A 13,043-nucleotide genomic window follows, 5' to 3' on the forward strand; every position below is an offset into this window, starting at 1 on the left:
TCTTAAGTGTGAAATTTTCCTTCTTCTCTTCCGGTATCATTCCACAGAGGTGGAGAGTTCGCTGCTAATGGGGTCTTTCGGGTAGAAGGGCGTGAGGAGTCGGGGGTAGTTAGTGTGTGGAACCTTCCACCTGTCTCAGTCAGGTAATCTAAATACGTAATTGTGACCGTCTGACCTATCAGACAGAATTAAGGTTGCATGGCCTAAGGATTTTGTACTGGCTATTTTAGCCCCTTTTTATTGGTGCTTTGCTTAGCTGTTGAAGACGTTGGTAAGGTTGTATTTTTGCTTCATTTTTTGACCTTCTGCGGGCGTGCGTTGTACTTCTCAGCAATGCAGTCGACCAACACTTTTATTTCTTTCCGAGCCGTAAGGATTCGTAGTACATTTAAAGGCGCAGATTTTCGAGTTTCCTTCAGCTTTCATTGTCTGACTGCAAGTATTGGTCTTCGATTCAGGCTACTTCATTACTGAGACGAATGATATTAGAGTGAGAAATGCGTTGGGTAACTTTGATTTTCTATGTCCTTTTCTCTTCTATGAAGACTGAACATCCTCTACTTCACTGGCGTTGTTGTGTGGAATTCAGACACATAGACGGAGCCATGCATGAGGTATTAACGTTGTGAGCAGCCAAACGGCATAAACCAAAGGGCGCTCCTATTTGCATTCCATGGTTGTGCGCCCAACATGTTCGCATTTAAAGCACTGCGTTGATTAGGATGTATAAGGCTCATCCGCAGACAGTTGACATTTGCTGCAATGTACGCGGTTAATTCAAGTACACTAATTGTCAGACACAAGACTGATAGTAAGTGCAAAATGGCTAAGCAGGAATGGCTAGAGGACAAATGCAAGGATACAGAAGCACATATTACTAGGAGAAAGATAGATACCGCCTTATGGAAAATTAAGGAGGCCTCTGGAGAAAAGTAGATGTATGAATATCAAGAGCTCAGATGGAAAATCAATCTTAACCAAAGAAGTAAAAGCTGAAAAGTGGAACGAGTATATAGAGGGTCTATACAAGGGGAATGTACTTGAGGGCAGTGTTAAAGAAGTGGAAGAGGCCATGGATGAAGATTAGATGGGAAGTATGATACTGCGAGAAGAATTCGACGGAGCACTGGGACACCTAAATCGAAACAGTGTCCCGGAAGTAGACGACATTCCACTAGAACTACTGATGGCCTTGGACGAGATACCCATGACAAAACTCGTAGATCTAATGTTCAAGATATATGAGACAGGTAATACAGGGTGTTACAAAAAGGTACGGCCAAACTTTCAGGAAACATTCCTCACACACAAATAAAGAAAAGATGTTATGTGGACATGTGTCCGGAAACGCTTAATTTCCATGTTAGAGCTCATTTTAGTTTCGTCAGTATGTACTGTACTTCCTCGAATCACCACCAGTTGGCCCAATTGAAGGAAGGTAATGTTGACTTCGGTGCTTGTGTTGACATGCGACTCATTGCTCTACAGTACTAGCATCAAGCACATCAGTACGTAACATCAACAGGTTAGTGTTCATCACGAACGTGGTTTTGCAGTCAGTGCAATGTTTACAAATGCGGAGTTGGCAGATTCCCATTTGATGTATGGATTAGCACGGGGCAATAGCCGTGGCGCTGTACGTTTGTATCGAGACAGATTTCCAGAACGAAGGTGTCCCGACAGGAAGACGTTCGAAGCAATTGATCGCCGTCTTAGGGGGCACGGAACATTCCAGCCTTTGACTCGCGACTGGGGAAGACCTAGAACGACGAGGAGACCTGCAATGGACGACGCAATTCTTCGTGCAGTTGACGATAACCCTAATGTCAGCGTCAGAGAAGTTGTTGCTGTACAAGGTAACGTTGACCACGTCACTGTATGGAGAGTGCTACGGGAGAACCAGTTGTTTCCGTACCATGCACAGCGTGTGCAGGCACTATCAGCAGCCGATTGGCCTCCACGGGTACACTTCTGCGAATGGTTCATCCAACATTGAGTCAATCCTCATTTCAACTGCAAATGTTCTCTTTACGGATGAGGCTTCATTCCACCGTGATCAAATGGTAAATTTTCACAATCAACATGTGTGGGCTGACGAGAATCTGCACGCAATTGTGCAATCACGTCATCAACACAGATTTTCTGTGAACGTTTGGGCAGGCATTGTTGGTGATGTCTTGATTGGGCCCCATGTTCTTCCACCTACGCTCAATGGAGCACGTTATCATGATTTCATACGGGATACTCTACCTGTGCTGCTAGAACATGTGCCTTTACAAGTACGACACAACATGTGGTTCATGCACGATGGAGCTCCTGCACATTTCAGTCGAAGTGTTCGTACGCTCCTCAACAATAGATTCGGTGACCGATGGATTGGTAGAGGCGGACCAATTCCATGGCCTCCACGCTCTCCTGACCTCAACCCTCTTGACTTTCATTTATGGGGGCATTTGAAAGCTCTTGTCTACGCAACCCCGGTACCAAATGTAGAGACTCTTCGTGCTCGTATTGTGGACGGCTGTGATACAATACGCCATTCTCCAGGGCTGCATCAGCGCATCAGGGATTCCATGCGACGGAGGGTGGATGCATGTATCCTCGCTAACGGAGGACATTTTGAACATTTCCTGTAATAAAGTGTTGAAGTCACGCTGGTACGTTCTGTTGCTGTGTGTTTCCATTCCATGATTAATGTGATTTGAAGAGAAGTAATAAAATGAGCTCTAAGAGGGAAAGTAAGCGTTTCCGGACACATGTCCACATAATATACTTTCTTTCTTTGTGTGTGAGGAATGTTTCCTGAAAGTTTGTCCGTACCTTTTCGTAACACCCTGTATATCGTCGGACTTCAAGAAGAATATAATAATTCCATTTCCAAAGAAAGCAGATGCTAACATGTGTGAGTGTTACCAGACTATCAGTTTATTAAGTTAAGGTTACAACAATATAAACCCAGTTGTGTAGAGAAGAACGGAAAAGCTGGTAGAAGCCGACCTCGGGGAAGATCAGTTTCAGACAAATGTAGGAACAATCTAGGTAATGTTGACCCTACGACGTATCTTAGAAGAGAGGTTAAGGAAAGGCAAACCTGCATTTATGGGATTTGTAGATTTACAACTTGTACAAAAACCAGACAGGAGCTGTAGAAGTCGAGGGGCATGAAAGGGAAGCAGTGACTGAGACAGGGTTGTACCATATCCGCGATGTTATTCAATCTGTACATTGAGCAAACAGTAAAGGAAACCAAAGAAAATTATGGAGTTGGAGTCCAGGGAGACGAAATAAAAACTCTGAGTTTTGGTGATGACATTGTTGTTCTGTGAGAGACAGCACGGGACTTGGAAAAACAGCTGAGCGGAATGGACACTGAACATCAACGAAAGCAAAACAAGAATAATGGCATCGAATTATATCAGGTGATGTTGAGGGAATTATATTAGAATATGAGACACGTAAATTAGTATATGCGCTTCGCTATTTGGGTAGAGTAGTGTGGAGAGCTGCATCAAACCAGTCTTCAGACTGAAGACCACAACAACGTATCTCAGAGTAAAAGCTACAGCCTTTTCAAGATCACCATTTAGTCTTTGACTTCAATGAAAACTTTTTCATCCCACTCCGTTGTAATTATTTGGTTTTCAGGTGCTTCATGTAGCTACAGCTGATTTCCGCTTTACTATAATTTAGAGTGCTGTGTAGCCTTGTTCTTAGAGTATTTTATAGCCTCACGTGCAAAGATAGCAGCGTTGCCAGCGGTGTTCGTGCTGTTTGCGATAAAAACGCAGTCACGTACGGTTCAAATGGCTGTGAGCACTATGGGACTTAACTTCTGAGGCCATCAGTCCCCTAGAACTTAGAACTACTTAAACCTAACTAACCTAAGGACATCACACACACCCTTGCCCGAGGGAGGATTCGAACCTGCGACTGCAGCGGTCGCGCGTTTCCAGACTGAAGCGCCTAGAACAGCTCGGCTACATCGGCCGGCCGCAGTCGCGTATAATATAATGGATAGTCATAATATTGGCTTGGTGCATAACTTTGTAGCGTTTTTCCATAAGTTTAATAAACACAACAGATACACATAACAGAGACTTTAGTCATCAATAACATATTCTCCTTCACTATATACAGCAGTGTTCCAATCCTTTTAGATTTCGCGATTGTGGTTTTGAGACGAAGATATCGTCGAGCCACATTCGGAGCGCATTTTCGTCCGGGAAGGAAGTTCCTTGTAGACTGTTCCATAAAGAGTGATGAAGGTGAAAACTTGAGGGCGCAAGATCATATGAATAAAGTGCGTGCAGAATGACTTCCCAACCCAACTCCAGTATAGCGTTTTTCTTAGTGTAGGAGAATGTGGGCGGGCATTGTCGTGGAGTAACATCGCTTCGCGAAGTCTTCCTGTTCGTTGTTCTTGGACCGCATCTGCAAGACGTCTCAGCTGCTGACAGTGAATGTCAGCAGTGATAACACCTCGGGGAAGCAATAAGTAGTACATCACACACCCGCTGTCCCACTAGATAAATAACATTATGTCTTGCGGATGCACGCAAGTCTTTTTGCGGATGCTTTGTTTGGGCTCAACGATTCCTTCCTTCTCCTTACGTTAGCATAAAGACACTATTTCTCGTCACCAGTAACGATACAGGATAGGAATGGTCGGTGTTGTTGAAGAGCCAGTTGACGACGAAGAAGCAGAGATTAACATATGGGTCACCCGGTGATTTTTGTGATTTTGGCTTAGAGCATGAGGTACCAACACACTCAATTTTTGAACCTTCCTCATTGCATGCAAATGTGGCACGATGGTTGGATGATCACAGTTCATCGCATTTGCCAGTTTTCGAGTACAGTGACGTGGATAATTGTGGATTGACGCGTCTAAACGATCTTCGTCAAATCCCCAAAGTCTTCCTGAATGTGAAGAGTCACTAATGTCAAAACGCCCCTCCTTAAAACCAGAAAACCAATTTCGTGCCGTGCTCTGTCCAGTGGCATTAACCTCACACACGCCGTAACTGTTTCTGGCTGTCTCCGCTGCTGCTGCCCCCCCCCCCCCCCCTCCTCTAGTGAACTCAAACAAACGAATATGTCGGATATGTTCTGGTTTCTCCACTTGGCACTCCATTTTCTAGCGTCCACGGCTCCACTCACTATGTCCAGATGACAAAGTGGCAATATGTAAACTGAAATAGCAATAGTGAACTGCAAAAGAAAAACGACAATCGGTAAATAAACATATAGAAACCGGAATTGTTGTTGTTGTGGTCTTCAGTTCTGAGACTGGTTTGATGCAGCTCTCCATGCTACTCTATCCTGTGCAAGCCTCTTCATCTCCCAGTACCTACTGCAGCCTACATCCTTCTGAATCTGCTTAGTGTATTCATCTCTTGGTCTCCCTCTACGATTTTTACCCTCCACGCTGCCCTCCAAACCGGAATACCAACATCAAAACAAAAGCGCTATGAACTTGCGCACCATTCCAACAAAACGAGCTTTCATTCTACGCCTCTCTTGTTTTGTAAAGCGCAGCTGGTGACTGGTCACTGGGAGAGGGTTCATTGCTGGGGAGACGGCGTGTGAGTGGCGGCTGGGTAGCCGCCGGATGCAGCTCGTCAACGCAGCTGGCGGCGGCAAATCGGCCCAATTGGCGGTGGCCGAGTGCCGCTGCCGCCCCGCGCCACGCCTGCTCCCGTCACTCCGTGCCCGGTAGCTGAGCCACCACCTCTGCGTCCGCTGGCACCTGCGTACTGCCGCCGCCGCCGCCGACGCTGCACGTGAGGCCATCACGTTTCGTTCACGTGAAACCCAAGGATTCCTCTCTCGGTCGGAATTCGAGTAAGGTCCAAGGTACGCGTCAAGTTTTTTAAGAAATACGTGACAAGTACTGTACTAAAGAAACCAGTGGTTGCTAAAAGGCGTGTTATGTCTTCGAAACGAAATATTATTTTTTCTCTCCAAAGATCTATCTCTATCTGTTAACAAAAGGAAAATAACGAAAACGTTGACACAATACTAGTACGTATTCCACAAAGAATACACAGGAGTCAAAGGCTTTTTGGTGACAGATTTGTTTAATGCTGCACTTGGATACAGTGATCGTCAGCTAATCATCTGAGTAAAGGATTCATGTGATTTGAAGCTGAAGACGAGATTCACATGCAGTAATGTAACTTCAAGGTACATGACTCCATGATACTCACTAGCAGATGCTGTTCATATTTTGATTATCTGATGATGATTATATCGGAAACCTTCATCGAACAAATCAACCACTACAATACCTGCAATTCCTGTACATTTTTGTAGTGACCATATTAGCATTGTTTCAATGTTTAAAAATATTCAAAAGTGGGCACATACCTCTTACGCGATCTTATATTACAGTCGACGAAAGTATTATACCAATACTGAAATTTTCGCGAGATATGAAGTCTTAGGTCATACAGTGCCGTATGACCTCCTTTCTTTATTTCACCTAGTTTACAACTCCACTGATAGAGGTGAATTTTAGGATGTCGAGGCGAAATGTTCTTTCCTGCGAGTGTAAGACTGTGTATTTTAGGCAAAAAAAAGTGAATTCTTTTTTCGACTTTGCCCTGTTTTGGACGAGTGAACTTTGTCCAACATTTTTCCAGTGACTAGATTCCATTCCTCAAATGTGATTTTCGAAGGTTAGCTATGCACTGTCTACAGTTGCATCATCTCTACTGTCACCTCAACAGTTTCTTTACATGTGTAAATATATGGAAGTTCAAAAAAAAAAAAAAAGGTTGAAATGGCTCTGAGCACTATGGGACTTAACATCTGTGGTCATCAGTCCCCTAGAACTTAGAACTACTTAAACCTAACTAACCTAAGGACATCACACACACCCATGCTCGAGGCAGGATTCGAACCTGCTACCGTAGCGGTCACGCGGTTCCAGACTGAAGCGCCTAGAACCGCACGGCCACATCGGCCGGCATGGAAGTTCAAGTTTCAGAATTTATGTATACACTGAATTAACCAAAAATTAATTCTTTAATCTTCTTTTGAAGCCTGGATTTTAAGTACCTTTTAATCTACTTGGTCCTGATGACTTGCTTACTATTCGCTTGTATTTGTTGTATCCTATACAAGATATTCAATAAAAAGACTCCTTTTTGAGTCTCAGAAAATACTGGCTTTTACTTTAGTTTTTTTGTTGCAGCGCCTCTGACTTCCGCCTACTGCTTTGATTTCTGTTTCCTATCTGCCGTGGAATGGTTGATCCGCATCTCATTCACAATATCGAATCCATGGATAAAATCCGTTGGATTCTTTTAAACTGTCCCAACATTATGAAAAAGTTAGATATACCATGTGCTTTTGGTCATCATTCAATAAATGTGGCTCTATCATTCACAAAATTTCTCAAACTTAATATAGTGTATAAAATTTACTGTCTCCCTCTTTTCTAGTGTGTGTACGGTCGTATGGGGTCGTTTGCTTTCAAGATTTTACAATTTTTCATTTATTTTCAACTTTTGTGGTCTGATGCCCTCGCTGTCGCCACGTCATCAGTTAACCTAACGCAGGAAAGTCGTGTGCGCAGTCTGTCTGTGAATCTTACAATCTTTCTCCCATGTGTTACCGTATTTCAAATTTTTGTGTGTCGTATTTCTCATAAGGAGATTTGAGATCACCCCATAATTTGTCTAAACGATCGTGGAAAACTGCCTAAAAACTGCAGTCATTGCCAGGCTGGACAGTGCACCAGAGCAACTGTCGTTAATCTACTGCACGGATTGGACACGTATCTGGCTTACATCCTATCCTTGAAGCTAACACATTGCAAGTTAAATTACACAAGTTGATTCTTAATACTTGGTGACTAGTTTAAGCCTAAGCTCATTATCAAACTATCCACTAAGCTATGAAACAATTACTTATACTCAGTGTATGACAACTTACTTGGTTCCTTCTGACACATTACAGTATCTGTGTTTTTTGAAAGGATGGGAACATTCATATGATCTATAGTCCCTTGTATATCATTGGTGCTTTGCTATTTTATTCTTTCTGGTAGTCTAACGCATAACCTAAAAGCACATACAGAACCAGATATTAAGTGTCTCAGTGTTTGAAATTATTAAAATATTTAATAAATGAACTAATTAAAAAAAATGCATTCAAGTATCAATGTTAGTACTTTGTGCATTTATACATTCGTTTTCTTTTGCTGGGATATTTACTTTTAATTAAATTTTATGTTCAATATGTTATTAACGTAAAATATTTTCTACTTTTCGTGCCAATTGCACTGTCAGGTAGTCTTTACTTCTTTAAAATTATTTCATATTCTAATTCTCTGCATCATTTTAAAACCATCAGTAAATCTTTTTATTCTGCTACTGAGCATGGACTGAAATACAGTCAAAAAAAAAAAAAAAAAAGCGATGCACTACGAAAGTGATATGTGAATGGTACAGAAATCGGTAGTTGTGATGTACATGTACAGACAAAAAAAAAAAGATAGGAATTTAAGAAAAATTGGATGATTTATTCAAGAGAAAGAGATCCACGAATTGAGCAAGTCAGTAAAACGTTGATCCACCTCTGACTCTTATGCAAGCAGTTGTTCGGCTTGGCACGATTGACAGAATTGTTTAATGTCCTAGTGAGTGGCATCGTGCCAAATTCTGTCCAATTGGTGCTTTACATCGTCAAAATCTCGAGCTGGTTGGAGGGCCCTTCCCATAAGGCTTCAAATGGTGTCAACTGGCGAGAAATACAGCGACGTTGCTTGCCATGGTAGGGATTGGCAAGCACGGAGAGAAGTAGTATAAACTCTCGCCGTGTGCGAAAAGGCAATGTCTTGCTGAAATATAAGCCAAGGGTGGCTTACCATGAAGGCCAACAAAATGGGGCGCTAGTCATCGAGACTCAGTTCGAAATGGGACTCATCACTGAAGACAATTTTACTCCAGTCAATGAGATTCCAGGCCGAAGACGTGTTTGAAAACATTCCAGACAGCAGTTAGGTATCAACATGTCTGTCGCACAACACCTGAGAGTGAGGGATGCCACTTCACTTCATAGCAGGACCCCTTTGGTTGTCATCTGTGGCACCCTTGCAGCACAGCGGTACATCAAGAATATTGTACACCATTTTTTATTACCTGCCACGTCAGACCATCCTGGGCTTACTTTTCAGCAAGATAATGCCTGCCTGCACATGGTGAGAGCATGCACTGCCTGTCTTCGTACTTTCTAAATGCTGACTTAGTCAACAAAGTCGCCGGCTCTTTCTGCAATTGTGAACTTCTGGATCATTATAGGAAGGGCCCTTAAACCATATCGGGACTTTGACGATCTAACGCTTCAATTGAACAGAATTTGGTACGACATCCCTGAAGTATACCGGAGGGCATCAAACAACTCTATCAATCACTGCCAAGCCGAACAGCTGCTTGCATAAGCGTCAGAGGCAGACCAACGCGTTATGACCGGTCAATTTGTGAAGCTCTTACTCTTGAATAAATTATGTAATTCTTCTGAAATTTTAATCATTTGTTTTTTTGTACACATACAACATATCAATCGAATAATCCCTTCAAGGTACGTCATTTGATCGTTGCATTCGGATAATTCCTTCTTGGTGCGCCATTTGTTTTTATCTTAGAGTGTGTATTAGACGATAAGTTAGCCATACAATAGGATGAAACTTAGCTGAATTTTGACTAGCAGACATTATGATATTTTGATTAATAGATGTTACTACAATTTTGCTAAGCACTTTTTCAAAGAACTTGTACCATGACTCAAATTCTATTTTAATGATTTCAATTTTGCAGAGAGAACAAAATTTAATTATTTTCTTCTCTGTTTTATTTAATTCTGATTTAAATCCTAAAATATTGTTCAAATATTATTAATAGTAATGTAACAGAAACTGTAGTCAGTTTCATACACCTTTAGTAGATCGAGCGCAATTCCAGTTTTACGCATCAGTGTCATAGCTTCAGGACGAAAGCAACTTTCACAATATGTGTTAATACCAAGTAACATAGCTCGATGGACGACACGTAGAAAGAACTGCTACAGTATTGTCTAGAGAGTACCCGAAAGAAATACGCAGTGAGACGAACAGAAATGAGACTTTTATTCAGAAACAATAATTAGACTGAAGTCAGTATTTATGGTGGTCAGTGGACATTGCAAAAGATAGGACAAGGTTCTTAATAGAGTGTGTGATCACCGTGGACAGCAATGAATGCTCTGCAACATATCCTCATGCTGGCCAAAAGGTTGGTAAATGGTTTTTGTTAGGGTGTTCCATTACTCCACCAGTGCGGTTGACAACTGCTGAATGCTCTTTGGTGGTGCGTGTGAACGTGCTGCAAAAGTCTCTCTAAGGCATCCGACACATGCTCGATGTGATTTAAGTCGGAGGAAAGTGCAGACCGGTCAATTCGTCGAGTATCCTCTCGCTCCAAGAGGTCCCCCACCTGTACGTACGATGCCGTTACGCATTGTCGTCAATAGAAATGAAGTCAGGCCTAGTGCAACCCTGAAAAGACGCACGTGGAAAAGGTGTACACTGTCGAAATAACGCTGACTATTGAGTGTACCATTTTCAAACATTTGGAGGTAAGTACGCCCATGTAACACTATGCCTCCCTATACCATAGCAACTGGACCACCAAAACGATCATGTTGACAGTGTTCCTCGGTGCATTCATATGGCGAGAGGTGGGAAGACGTAATGTACCTAGGAACACTTTCGAAGCTCAAAGTGATGCTCTCAGGCTCCATCACGTGTAACGATCTTCGAGAGATAGGTCTTTTCATTGATCTCATACAGCTCCAACGTATCAGATGGGACTGTTTTTGTTTGAATCGTGTGGTCCGCTTTGAGCATTCGAAGTCTCCATCTTGAACACCCTTTTGCATGAAGAGTTCCAATCATAGTACAAGATGCCAACGTTCACCGATAGTTTTAAGGACAATTGTACAGTTGTGACGGGTTGGTCCGCACAAATAATGGCATTCACACGATTCGTCATGTTTGGAACAGTAGCTGTGACAGGATGTTCCGTGTGTGGCCGTCGTGATGCTCAGTTTCTCTCATTCCTGACGCTATAACTCTCCTTACCCATCGCACAACAGTACTTCTGTCAACTGCACCAAAAGCGTAGCAAGAATATAATTACAGCATGTTGTTTGTACATAGTGTCTTGCACAGATGTCATTTTGTTTTTCCAGTATGGCTCCGCCAGCTGCTGGAGACTAAAAGGACTTTTTCCTATATTTTTTTAACAGCTGTAAAAAATTAGTTAAAGTTCTTAATGAATGTTACAGACGTTTCAACTAGTCAGAGATTGTTCGCAAATCATTTATGAAAAATTACAGAAATAACCAACACCTTTAACAGAAGATCTCTAGTGGTTCTTGTAACACTGGCATGAAAAACATACATAATTCATCATCTCAACAATATACTTTTTCATGTCGGTTTATAGGGAACGGTATTGGAATGTATGGGTGTTCCTTTCAAAGTATGTTCATGGTAATTACCACATCATTATTGAAGAAACAGAAACTTCATTTAAACTGAAGGTATAATATCCTCATACACAAGTTAAAGGAAGCAGAGTGTCAAGTTTGGCTGCTCCAAAACTTAGCACAAATAACCAAACTGGTCCTCAACTTCCTCTTCCAACAAAGTACTTGTGTGGGTGTTTTTATTCTTATGAAGAAGCTGGATCTATAGTAAGTTTCGAACTTGTCCCCACTTGCTTACTTCAGAAGTTTAATAATTACATTCTTTTCAAAACCTTTTGGAACTTACTTAGTTACACAAATTTTGCCCACAATTGTGTTTTATTTTGCTCGGTTCTTTGACCTGAAATCAACTAGAGTGCCACTAGAATTTCACCATTTCATGCAAAGCCATTTAAAATTTAGTAATAAGGACTCTCCAGATCATCTTTCTGCATTGTTCCCATTTGCAATTAGTTTAATTTTTTCTGTAAACTATAATAGTTCTTCAAGTATTATTTCCAGCTCCTCACTTTATTTTCTGCTTTCATTACCTTATTATGATTCTCATCTGTAATCACTGTGCTCCATGTGATCCCTAAAGTGATTGTCTAATATTATTATATCACATTTTTTGTTATTAATATCCTGTGTGATACAAATGTTTGTCATTTCTTATTAACATCATAAATTTATTGTTTGTGGAATTCCTTGTACTTCAAGTCTTTCCTCCCAGCTTTTGTCTTCACTATTTTTAGCCAACATTTTGCCGGTCTGATCGCTTCCCCTTATCTATGAAAATTGGTTTTCGCTGTTTTACTGCTTTTCATTTTTATGATATGGCCATACCAGTGGTGTTTTTGGTAGTTACTTTCTGTTTGATTAATTTTATTCGAATTTTTTATTATATTGTTGTACCATCTAACTTACCCTTGTTTTTTCTACTGTTTCTACATTGATAAAATGATTTGTAACATAAAGGCATTTGGCTAATTGTCGATTTGCAAATTTTATTCTTTGATTCATACATATACTTAAATATGAGGACAAGGGAATTCGTTATTCTTTGTTTCACACTGCGGACATAAGTCGTAATTAGATCCATGACATGAGGGACATAATTTTAAATCATATTTAAAACTTGCTTCGCTTCCTTTCGGATATATTATTGCCCAAATTATGTAAAATTTTTATTGCTGAATATTGAACTCGTTTCTGAGCCACTGACAAGTTTAACAATGGGTAGTAAAGGTCATTTTTCCCAGTAGTGTTCTAGATGTCAAATTCACCGTTCTTCTCAAATTGTGATGGATTATTTATGACGAATTTCAGTAGCGAATATGTGTATTGTGACGCCGCAGTTAAAATGTCTAGTTCCTTGAAGAGATATCTACATAAACACCACATATTATTATTACTACTCAGTTACGTGCAATGAATACTTTCTTTCTAAGTAATGAGTTACACCAGAAAATTACGCTGGAAAACATTACTGAATGGGAATACGCAAAATACGTTATCAGGTTGATACG

The 13,043-nt window shown here is 41.1% G+C and overlaps 1 protein-coding gene across 1 annotated transcript in view; it reads left to right on the forward strand.

Moving 5' to 3' along the window:
- The first annotated feature begins 5,669 nt into the window (after positions 1-5,669).
- LOC126176194 (uncharacterized) overlaps positions 5,670-13,043 on the forward strand; it is a 31,220-nt gene continuing 23,846 nt past the window's right edge. Inside the window, exon 1 of the mRNA XM_049923338.1 lies at positions 5,670-5,856. The gene's annotated coding sequence lies outside the window, so the exon portion shown is untranslated. The remainder of the gene's footprint in view (positions 5,857-13,043) is intronic.

Source organism: Schistocerca cancellata, chromosome 3 (genome assembly GCF_023864275.1).
Source record: "Schistocerca cancellata isolate TAMUIC-IGC-003103 chromosome 3, iqSchCanc2.1, whole genome shotgun sequence".
Lineage (NCBI taxonomy): Eukaryota > Metazoa > Arthropoda > Insecta > Orthoptera > Acrididae > Schistocerca > Schistocerca cancellata.